This window comes from Eptesicus fuscus, chromosome 9, assembly GCF_027574615.1.
Source record: "Eptesicus fuscus isolate TK198812 chromosome 9, DD_ASM_mEF_20220401, whole genome shotgun sequence".
Taxonomy (NCBI): Eukaryota; Metazoa; Chordata; class Mammalia; order Chiroptera; family Vespertilionidae; genus Eptesicus; species Eptesicus fuscus.
This window is the reverse complement of record NC_072481.1, coordinates 10,616,203-10,626,509: the sequence shown is the minus strand read 5'-3', so window position 1 is coordinate 10,626,509 and position 10,307 is coordinate 10,616,203.

Sequence of the window (10,307 nt, the reverse complement as noted above, 5' to 3'; positions counted from 1 at the left end):
ACTTGACCTGTCAGAGCTTTACTAGCCTCATCTGTAAAACAGGGTGGACAACAGGAGCCGTCTAATGAGGGGTGTTGTGAGGGTTAAATGAGATGGTACCTGAGAAGTACTCAGAGCTGTGCCGGCCCACGGTAAATGCTGTGAAAATGCTACATGTTGCTGAAACCGGTTTGGCTCAGTGGATAGAGCGTCGGCCTGCGGACTGAAAGGTCCCAGGTTCGATTCCGGTCAAGGGCACGTACAGTGGTTGCGGGCACATCCCCAGTGGGAGGTGTGCAGGAGGCAGCTGATCGATGTTTCTCTCTCATCGATGTTTCTAGCTCTCTATCCCTCTCCCTTACTCTCTATAAAAAATCAATAAAATATATTTAAAAAAAAAAGAAAAGAAAGAAAAAGAAAAGAAAATGCTACATGTTGTATTAGTCAGCATTTGATGGGTTATGCTTTTGTGACAAACATCCCCTGACTCTCAGTGTTTCACCAAAACCAACATTTCTTTCTCACGCTACAAGGCAGCGGTGTCGTCCTGGGGTCCAGCTGCAGAAGCAGGTCTTATCTGAAACGTGGGACTCTCGCAGCCGAGGGAAAGGAGTGACGCCAAAGCACACAAGGACCCTTAAAGCTTCCCCTTGGGCTGGCACTTGTCCCTGTGCTTGCGTTTCATTGGCCACCGCCAGTCACATGACCCAGCCTGAGGTTGATGGGGCGAGAATAAATCCTCTCGCAGAGAGGGGCCGAGAATGTGGGGATGGCGAGGCGATAGGCCACTCTGTCATGACAGGGATTAACGCAGGGGCCAAGGGCACGTGGGGGTCATGATCCAGATGCTTTGTCATCGGTTTGGTTTGGATGGTGGCAAAATGGTGAGTTTTGAAGCTTTGTCATTAATCTCTCAAGAGATTCTGACCTTTGTCTTTTGTGAATCATTTTAGGAGGTCTTTTCCCTACGGCAGGAGGGATCCAGCAGACTGGTCAGAGCCCTGGAGCTCTGGAAAGCCAGGGATCGGAGGGAGCGGGAAACCCCAAATGGGGGCGGGGGCAAGGGAAGGCCTGCCAGACCCTTTCACAGGAATGTGAATACAGGCCCCGCCCCTGGAGAGGGTCATTCTGAACCCGAGGGAGTGAAGGACCCACCGTGTTCAGGGCAGGAGCTCTGGGCTGGGACAGAGGACCAATGGCAGGGGCCAATTCCAGCTGGCCATTGGTCCCTGTGACCTCAGGGGTGACTCCTCCCCCTGGGCCTCAGTCTGCCCATCTGTAAACTGGGGGCCAGGTCATCTCTCCTCTGAGGCTGCTCCCCTCCTGCATTCAGCAGGCGTCCAGGACGAGGGGCGCTGGAGCACGTGCCAGAGGCAGCCAGGGCCTCCCCATCGGCCTTCCTCGCATCCCTCGTCCCCTGTGCCTTCGGGCCTGGCCCGCCCACCTCTGCCGCCCCTTTTGCAGGGTGAAGTATGTGTGCATCCGTGTGGGTGAGAACATGATCCGCACGTACAGCGGGCCCTCCTGTCCAGGGCAGGGCCCAGCGTGTCTCCGCCGCTTCACCCAGGCTGCCGGCCTCCTGGCACCACCACATGGCCCCCAAATGAGTCTCCCACCGTCTCACACTCCATCTGTAACATTGGCACGTCCCCTCTTCCTGAAGCAAGCTGTGGATCTCCTCACTCACTGACCCTGGGCCTCAGTTTCCCCACCCATATAAGGAGAGTGGTCTCCAACTTGGGTGAGAACCTTCCAGGGTTCTGACCACAAGCCTCGTTCTAGACGGTGCTATTGGGGTGGCCCTGCAGCCCCAGCTTGTTCTCAGGATTGTGCCATGACCTGGTCCTTCCCAAAAGTCAGGGCCAGACAGGTGTTCTCTGACGAGAAGTTCCAGAAGCCGACAGCAGGTGGCGCTGTTTTCTTGACTGGAGCAGGAGCAGCGACCACGGGTCTCCCAGGCTCCAGGCGCAGGGCCTGGCAGGCTCTGTGGCAGTTGGGGTCCCTTCTCCTGGGGGCCTGAGGCTGGACCCTTGGGCACACCCTTTCGGGCCCATCACTTGCCCTGGGGAAGGGCTCTCAGATGAGAGACAGCCGAGCAGGGAGCAGACGTGTGCAGACACGGTCACACGGGACACACCGAGGCGCACACAGGCTGTTCGCTTCTGTCTGCGTGGTGCCACATGCCCAGCCTGTTGCCACTGATCACATGTGAGCCTGCACGTAACCCACATGGCGCAGGGTTCTTCAGGCTGGGGGTGTGTGAGGGCAGGAGGGCTAAACGGAAGGACGTGTTTGCGTGTGTTCCTGGGGGTAAGTGTGGGTGCCCAAACGCTGAGTCTGTGGTCCGTGTGTGTGCGCCCGTGCACAGGCGAGAGGGGTGGCACGAGTGGGTGCTGTGTGTGGAAGCACTCCGGCGCTGTACCCCTCGGGGCACGACTGTTCTGTGTGTGTGTGTGTGTGTGTGTGTGTGTGTAGACACGTGTGACACTCTCCCTGGCAGGGCATTTGTGTGCTTGGAGAGTTTTCCTCGCCACCGTGGGTCTGGGCAGTGAGGGCTCCAGGGTCTACACAGACGACAAATCCCAGCTGGTCTCCTATTGGCAGGACGACTCTGGCCGAGTTCCGTCTCTGAGAGCCTCGGTTTCCCCGTCTGTAAAATGAGGATGGCGATGCTCTTAGAGGGTCAGCGGGGGTGAGGACTGTGATGGAGAGCACAGAGGGTCGTCATAGCTCCATGGCGTGGGACACCCAGTTCCCGGAGCAGCTGCTCTGGGCCGGTGACCTCCCTGGGACCCAGTTCCTCCTGCTGCACAATCACTCCCACTCTGAAGGCAAAGCCAGCTTTTCAAGTGCGATGTGCGGAAATGCCTGGCCCAGGGTAGGTTCTCAGAAAACGTGGTTTTGGGGTGCTGCCCCGGCTGGCCCAGACGTTTTTGGGAGGCAGGCACAGGCCCTGCAGGCCCTCCTCCGCCCTCCCTGCACACTCCCAGCCCCTCCCCTTCCTCCAGCCCTGGCCCTGGCCTTCATTTGCTACCGTTCAGGGGGTGGAGGGTGAGGGGAGTGGGCGCAGGGCAGTCTCCGGGAACCCCTTCCCCTCCCCCGGTTTGCATGTTTAAAAAACGCATCTGCTGACACTCTGGGAGCTTTGGCCCAGCCTCCGTGTCCCTGGGAGCTGAGCCCTTTGCATACACTAGAGCCCGCTCCCCGCCGGCACCTCTGGGCGCCCTGTTCCCATCTGGGGGTGTTGGGGTGTCTTTTTATTTCCCCATCTTTGCCTGCACCGCGGGGCTGTACTCGCTCATCGGCTGCTGGGTGATGCTTTCAGATCACAGGCCTGACATTTCAGTGTTCGTGTCTCTGTGCCGGGCAGGCACCAGCCTGAGCAATCGATTCTCCCTGCGTAATCGCTGAGAACCGTCCATAACATTTCATCAGCCCCATCGGCGCTCAGGCTGCTTCCTCTGGCCCCACGCTGGGCGGCCCATGCCCTTTCCTCTGGGACTGAGGGCCTACTCTGTGCCACGCATTTCCCCTGCTCCCTACCACGACCCTCCTTCCACTCTCCCTAGGCTGGGAGGGCTCAATTTCTGGTCACCTCCACCTTCCCGTGTCATCTTGGACCAGTCACATCGTGCTCCCCTCAGTTTCTCTAAGACGAGGTGCCTTTCCTACCCCAGGGCCTTTGCACATGCTGTGTCCGCCACCAGAACTCTTTCCCAGTAACCCCAGCGTATTCTCCCTTTTCGCCTGGCTCCCTCCCACTCGGCATTCAGGTCTCAGCTTCACCATTATCTCCTCTAGGAGGTCCTCTTGGGTTTCCCAGAGCAGGTTCGGTTATTCCATTCCACTCGTTTCCTGTAATGATTTACTTGACACGTGCCCTCCTGGCGCCACCTGAGTCGCCCTTGTTTCTGTTCCGTTTACTTGTGCACCCCGTTGGCTCACCCCGATGGTGGTGTCCAGTAAATGCTGGTTGAACGAAGGAATGGAGGAATGATCGAATGAATACTTATTGAAAGCAGACATTCAAACAAAGGCCCGACCTTTTGGCCATTCCCTCCCCACCATCATGAGGAGAATGATGGGTCCTCTCCGGGCATCCTTTGTACAATGGGGTGGCCAGATTGCGGGGAGCAAGGTGTGGTCCTGTTGATGGACAAGTCCAGGGGCCAGGCTTACTCTTTCGTCTTTGGTCCACGATGGCCGAGCTGACGCTAAACATGATGCCGGTGCTGGCGGTGACACGGAGGTGGGGATGGTGAGCGTAGAGGCACTGGGTCTTGGCAGCGAAGGGCACGGTGCTGGTGACGGCAGGAATGACAACACTGGTGCTAATGTTACCTATTGGGTGGTGAAAAGAAGGGCAATTTTGCTGTGGTTTTGGGGTGCTGGTGTCTAAGGAGATGGGCTTTGGAGTCAGACAAGCCGTGGTCCTCTCTTCTCTCTGTTCACCACTGTAGAGATTCAGGAAACCCGTCACCGTCAGTCTCCTCATCTGTAAAGTGGGTACAAGAAGAGACCCTGCTTCCTAGGGGCCGGCCTGGGGCTGGGCTTGTTGGGAGAGGTACAGGGAGGTGCATGGGGAGCTCCCAGCACAGTGCTCGGCCCAGGGAGGCTTTGAGTAAAAATGTGTGGAAGAAAGTCATTACGCAATAGCTTCGGATGACCACGGCAGCATGTGTGACAAAACGATAAAGATGGCAGCATGGCTACCCTTTCTGATGCGGGTGCAGTGGTGATGTCGATGGTGGTGATGGTGACAGGGGGTTACAGTTCATTAATTCAATCTGTCCGTTAAACAACCAGCATGTGTTTATGCCACGAGGTGCCGGGTGCCACAGGAGGAACCCCGGTCTCCAGCCTGGGGCTCCCATTTCTCAGAGGGACACACTGAGTCCCTGCGGGCCCTCATAGAAAGCAGGCGGTGACCGGCAGACGGCACTGGGATGTGTCAGGCCGGCGTGTGCCATGGCAGGGTTCAGCCAGTCTGTGAGGAGCTGCCCCGGGATGCCTTCTTCCCGTTTGCGTGTTTACAATGTATCTGTGCTTCATCTCAGGCGCCAGCCTCCCTCCCTGCTCTGCCCGGGTCGCTGGGAGCTGAGCTGTTTGTAAGCACAAGAGCCCAGAAAAGCACATTGGCCCGGGCCCTCCACGCCAGCGCCTCCCATTCCGATGCTCACGTTCAAGAGAAAGTCACGACCAGAGAGGGCGGCGCCTTGCCCAAGGCCACACAGCTAGGGAGGCAGAGCAGTGGCTCCAGGAGCAGAGGCGGCGGCTGTACTGTGACCCCTCCCCTTACCAGGCTCTCCTCACACTGGGTTGATCACAGCGTGGGGAGCAGGTGGGTGCTTTGGAGATAGGGACCGAGGACACGAAGCCTTATCCAGCAGACACTAGTGTGATTAAGCCTGTGCACTTGGGAGGGAGAAGGGCCTGGGCTTGCATCCCATAGACTAGCTGTGTGACCTTGGGCAGTCCCCTCAGCCTCTCTGTGCCTCAGTGTCCTTGTCTATAAGACGGAGGTAGTGATGATGGGACCTGCCTGAGGATTAGGTAAGTTTGTACATAGCCCCCGGGAGGGCAGGGCTGTGGGAGGTAACGGAGGCTATTGTTATGGGCCCCGTACTTCCTATATTCAGACATGCCTCTTCAATGTCCCCCTTGAAATAGGAACTATCCCCATTTTTCAGGTGAAGAAACTGAGACTCAGAGGAGGGAAGTGGGAATCTTGCTTGGCCAGGACTTGTGTCCAGGCCTGGCGGGCTCTGTGCTAGCCTGCCTTGGCCGGGGGACGTGCGGGACGGGGTCTGGAGAACGGCAGGGGCTGGGGGCTGGGGGCTGGGGGCTGGAGGGGGGAGTGGGAAGCAGCGAGCCTGACATAAGGCACTCAAGAATGCGATCACTTCCTTCTGGACCCCTGGGAGCCTGGTAATCCTGGGGCGGCTGGGATGTGGGGAGACAGCTGTGCTGGGTATGGCGAGGGGGTGGGGGAGGCTCCTGGGCCCCTTCTCTGCCTTTCCTGCGGGGCTGAGAGCTGTGGGCCAATTAACCCTGGCAGAGCCGGAGCCAGGAGGCGGGAGGGGAAGGCTGCGTGGTGGGGGATTGGCGAGATCTGAAACAGGCCTGCGGCGGGCCCACCCGGTGGCCCTTCCCCAGGTGTGGCCAGCTGGCCGCCCTGGGAGGTGCTGGGAGACTGGCTTCTGGGCATGACAAGGGAGGAGGAGGGGAGGGGCTTTTCACAGGGCCACAGCTGGAAGGGCCATGGCGGGTGATCCGGCCCGATCCCCTCGCTTTACAGAAGGGGGACACTGAGGCCCGGAGAGGGGCAGCGACCGCTCAAGGTCACACAAAAGTCAGTGCAGAGCTGGGAGTCGGCCCAGGGCCTCCCGGCTTCTCTCTGCCCGAGCTGGGCCACCTCTCCATCCTGTCGCAGGGCGTGACTCACCGGGACCGTGGGCGCAGAATCCATTCGTTCATCTTCGCTGCCCCCTCGGGCCTCCTGCGCAGGCCACGTGCCCCGTCCCTGGGAGCTCCCCGGGAGTGGCAGTCCTGAGGATGCTTTGCAGCTTTGTGATTTTACAAATGGCTATGGTTTTTATAGCTTCTGTTTTGTAGTATCTTATACATTACCAAGCCCTTCGAAAGCTTTATCTCAGACGATCCTCACCACACTCCGTGGGAGTCCATGCTCTCACTCCCATTTTGCAGATGTGAACACTGAGCCCCAGAGAATCGCAGTGATCCCCTTAGTCTCACTGACAGTAACACTAGTAGGGAAACTCCACGGACACTTGCTGAATGCAGGCTCCAAACTGGGGACTCTCCCACAGACCGAGCGGCTCCCGCCAGCCGTGCAGGAGTCGCCCTCCCCCTTCCATGGCCCCCTTGCCTGTACCCCCACCTCTCGCCCAGGAGGAACTGGACGATGCCTCTGGCACACGTCCCAAATCTTGGCCCCGTCTCTGTTGGTGCCACGTGGAAAGTGGCCGCCATGTCCTTGCGCGTGGGTGACACCTGCAGCCCCCAAGGGCCTGGGACCCCTCCCCCACCTCACCGCTGCTGTCAGCGAGCACAGGACGCTCTGGGCCCAGCCCTGGCGCAGTGACACTCAGGCGTTTTATTTACTGGTCGGATGGTGGGCTCTGCGCTGTGTGCCCGGTGGCCCACGAGGCCCAGAGGTAAGAAGGGTGAAGAAGAACAAGATCCTGCCTTCAGGTGCTTAACATGGAGAGCATGAGATGGGGGGTGGGGGGATTCTAATGCAAGCACCTACTATGTGCGGGATGCTTTGCAAACATTATTCCATGGAACCCTCCTGGGATCAATAGCTGTTGGGTGGAGGGTGGGCTAAACCCCCCCGAATCCCAGCACCGTGGGCATCTGTGCATCCATGTGACGGGGTGCGGGGGGGGGGGAGGTGCGGGGTGCAGAGGAGAGTGAGCGGCCCACAGACACGGCTGCGTGGCACAGCTGGACCAAGACCAGGTCTGCATGACTCCGGAGTCTATGCCCACGAGATGGGGAGGTCAAGTCTGCCTGGGTGGGGGAAGCCACAACGGAGCTGAGTCTGTAAGCAGGCAGCGGTGGGAGCCAGGGCAGTGGGTGCGGGAGCTGAGTCTATAAGCAGGCAGCGGTGGGAGCCAGGGCAGTGGGTTCGGGAGCTGAGTCTATAAGCAGGCAGCGGTGGGAGCCAGGGCAGTGGGTTCGGGAGCTGAGTCTATAAGCAGGCAGCGGTGGGAGCCAGGGCAGTGGGTTCGGGAGCTGAGTCTGTAAGCAGGCAGCGGTGGGAGCCAGGGCAGTGGGTGCGGAGTGAGCTGGGCGGGGGCAGGACAGGGCAGGAAGGTGCCCGGTCAGGAAGCGGTTTCCTGGGGACGCGGGGCCACTCCAGGGCTGGGGGTGGGAGGAAAGGAGAGGCTGAAGGGAGACGGGTGGGTCGGAGAGGATCGGAGACCTGAGTTTGCAGCTCCGGGAAGCAGCAGCCCACGGCTCTGAGCAGGAAGGGGGTGGGAGCTCTGGGTTTTGGAGCTGCCAGACCCGGTGTGAGTCCCCTTCCGCCGCTGCTGGGCTGGGGTCCTTGTGCGCCAGATGCTCTCAGCCTGGAATCCTCAGCAAGAGAAGAACAGGGGTCCCGTTATTCCGAGGACGGAAGGGTCTCCGTGTGTTATGTGCCGACACAGCCATTGCATTTAAATGCTCAGCAAAGATGAGTTTCGTTAGTTCGATTGTTTGTTTATTTTTGATCTATGTCCCACACCTTAGTGAAGTCACGTGGGTTTTGTCCCTTTCCATCTGACATAGTTCCCTTAGCCCCGTGGTCGGCAAACTGCGGCTCTCGAGCCACATGCGGCTCTTTGGCCCCTTGAGTGTGGCTCTTCCACAAAATACCACGGCCTGGGCGAGACTATTTTGAAGAAGTGGCGTTAGAAGAAGTTTAAGTTTAAAAAATTTGGCTTTCAAATGAAATTTCAATCGTTGTCCTGTTGATATTTGGCTCTGTTGACTAATGAGTTTGCCGACCCCTGCCTTAGCCTAATCCCCTCCTGCTTCAGCCATGTGGCCACCAACAGTAACACTTCACCTTTTCCTGGCTGCATAGTATTCCCCTGTCTACACACACCCTCTCTCGATCCATTTTTCTGTCCATGGGCACTTAGGCTATTTCCATGCCTTAGCTGGTGTAAATAGGGCTGCAGTGAACAGAGGGTTACCAATACTCTTGCAAATGAGTGTTTTTCTATTTTGGGGGGAATTGCTGGATCATATGGAGCTCTAGTCTTAATTGTTACAGGAACCTCCATCATGGTTTCCATAGTAAACTCATAGACACAGACAACAGAACGGTGGTTGCCCGAGGGGAAGCGGGTGGCAGGGGTGGGGTGGGGAGCAAATTGGGCAAAGGGATCAAATACGTGGTCACAGGAGGAAGCTGGACTTGGCGAGGTGAGCATGCAGTGGAGTATACCAATAGGGAATTATGGGGCGGCACACCTGAAATTTACATAACGTTATTAACCAAGGTCAGCTCAATACATTAACCAAAAGGATCCGTTTTCAAGTTTCCCCACCTCCAACCCTTGCCCCAGAGGAAAGCCTGGCCTTAGGGGTTTGCCAACCAAATTCCTTACAGAGGCCAGCGGACCCTGTACCGGGGCGAGGACTCTGGGAACCATGTCGCTGGAAGGTTCTTTTTAAGAGAAGCTGAAGTTAAGAATTTTAACGTGAACTCTCCCACAGCTATGGTGTGAGAAACCCCCTCTTCCCCAAATAAAATGTCCCTGGGCCCTGAGCTCAGGTTTGCAAATCCCCTGTAGAGCGCCTGGCTGAGGAGACGGAGGAACTCCTGAGGTGGGTGCAGGGGTGCAGGGTGGGTGGGGGTGCAATGGCATGGGGTAGGGGGGTGGATCAGTCCAGGGTGTTTTAAACACTGAGGGTTGTTAGCTGACAAGAATGAGGGAGAAAAGCTTCCTTGACCTGGTCAAGGTCACGGTCAGAGGAAATCACTGGAATGAAACTGGGATTTGAAAGACAGGAGGCGGAGCAGGAAGTTCGAGGCTGGGGATCAGGAAGTCAGAGCTGGCCTGGGCTCTGGACAAGACTGCTGTGTGTCCTCGGGCGAGCCCCTTGCTCTCTCTGTGCCTCTGTGGCTTGAGTGACCGGGCTCTATCAACAGCCCTGGCTTTCCAGGATTTTTTTGTGGAGGAGGCTGGGTCTCTGCCCCGAGCTGGAGGTGGGGGAGAACTTGGGGAGAAAGCCCCACCTCCCTCTTGGACCCTGGGAACAGCAGGAGGGCTAAGCTGCTGTTGACATTCCGCCACCAGCCCAGGGGCTTGGGTTTCTCCTGGCCCGTGTGATCCCAGCAGCAGGCAGATGCTGGCATGGAGCACTTGCTCCGCGTCACTCTGGGGTGGATTAGGGACCCCAGGGCCAGGGGATTGGGGGTGCTGAGAAGAGGGGAGTTTGGGGCTGAGGGCCAGCTGCTGGCTGGGGGGCTCTTCTTCCTTCATTGTCCGTGTGTGTGTGTGTGTGGAGGGGGGGCGGGGCGTCCAGGGGAGGGCGTGCTCAGATAACCAGACTGGGTCTTGGAAATAAGCATCATTCATACAGTCAAGAGATGCTAACTGAACACCTACTATGTGCCAGGGGTAAATAAGGAATCACAGGTCTGCGCTATCTCACATGATCATTCCCATTTAACGGAGGGGAAACTGAGGCTCAGAGAGGGGGGATGATGGTGAGATTTGAATCCTGGCAGCCAGGCTCTCAAGCCTGCACATTTAAATCATGTGTGGTCACATGGACCAACACTGAAGGCAGAACACCGGAGTGAT